The following is an 841-nucleotide window of genomic DNA, read 5'->3' as shown; positions in this document are numbered from 1 at the left end:
AACTGTGTTTTGTACAGAGTTAATGCCCCTGTTTGTGTTTAGGTGGTTTTAGAGTTGCCACTGGAATCACAGCTGCCTTACTAGTCGCTGTGAGACAAGTAACAGAAGCAAAACCATTTTTCGTTTTCATTGATGCATGTTTGTTTGTTTTTCTTTTATAGCTCATTGTGATCTCCATTTTCAAATAATACTGGTACTGTTGGAACTGTGTGGTCACAGGTGAGCTGTCTGTAAACTGAAATAAACAGGCAGACGACCTCAACACAGAACGCCAGCTGTGTTGAAACAAACAGATGGAGAACATCGAACTCACACATGCAGGTAATTCAGCACCATGAAGGGACTCAACTGTAAAGTTTGAAATATCAGCACTGTTTTGGTGTCGAGGTCGCATTCAAACAGAATGCGGTCCTGCCTGGACAGCTGTCGTCTTTTCATGTTTTCCAGTCTGCATTTATTGTTATTGTCCTTCTTTTTAATAATTTCTCTGCTGGTGTTTTGCCTCGATTCACAGTTTCCTGCCATTGTCTCTTGTAGACGGCTCACGGCCTCCTTCGAGCGGGTCCCTCCCACCCATATCCCCAACACCGCACACACTCGCGCAGTCACACACTCCCTTCTCCCTTTCTCTCAATACGTCCTCTGCTCACAGTCTGCAACATTGGGGTATCCTCACATCAGCGGTAGAGGGGAGAGTGTGCGCTTCTCTGAGCGCATGAGAGAGAGAGAGAGAGAGCGAGTGGAGCGTGTCGAACACTTCGGGCGGGTTCAGTCCTTTCCTTCACCCTGCCTCCCCGTCCTGCGCTGTCTGATTTGGGTTGTGGACACTCGACAGACTGCG

General features: G+C 47.7%; 1 protein-coding gene across 1 annotated transcript in view; it reads left to right on the top strand.

Annotated features, from left to right (window-relative positions):
* Positions 1-628: 628 nt before the first annotated feature.
* hdac7a (histone deacetylase 7a) overlaps positions 629-841 on the top strand; it is a 62,722-nt gene continuing 62,509 nt past the window's right edge. The window contains exon 1 of the mRNA XM_035522559.1: positions 629-841. This exon is cut by the window's right edge and continues 140 nt beyond it. The gene's annotated coding sequence lies outside the window, so the exon portion shown is untranslated.

This window comes from Electrophorus electricus, chromosome 24, assembly GCF_013358815.1.
Source record: "Electrophorus electricus isolate fEleEle1 chromosome 24, fEleEle1.pri, whole genome shotgun sequence".
NCBI classification, from domain to species: domain Eukaryota; kingdom Metazoa; phylum Chordata; class Actinopteri; order Gymnotiformes; family Gymnotidae; genus Electrophorus; species Electrophorus electricus.
Note: the sequence above shows the minus strand (reverse complement) of the source record. Positions and strands in the feature narration are given on the sequence as shown.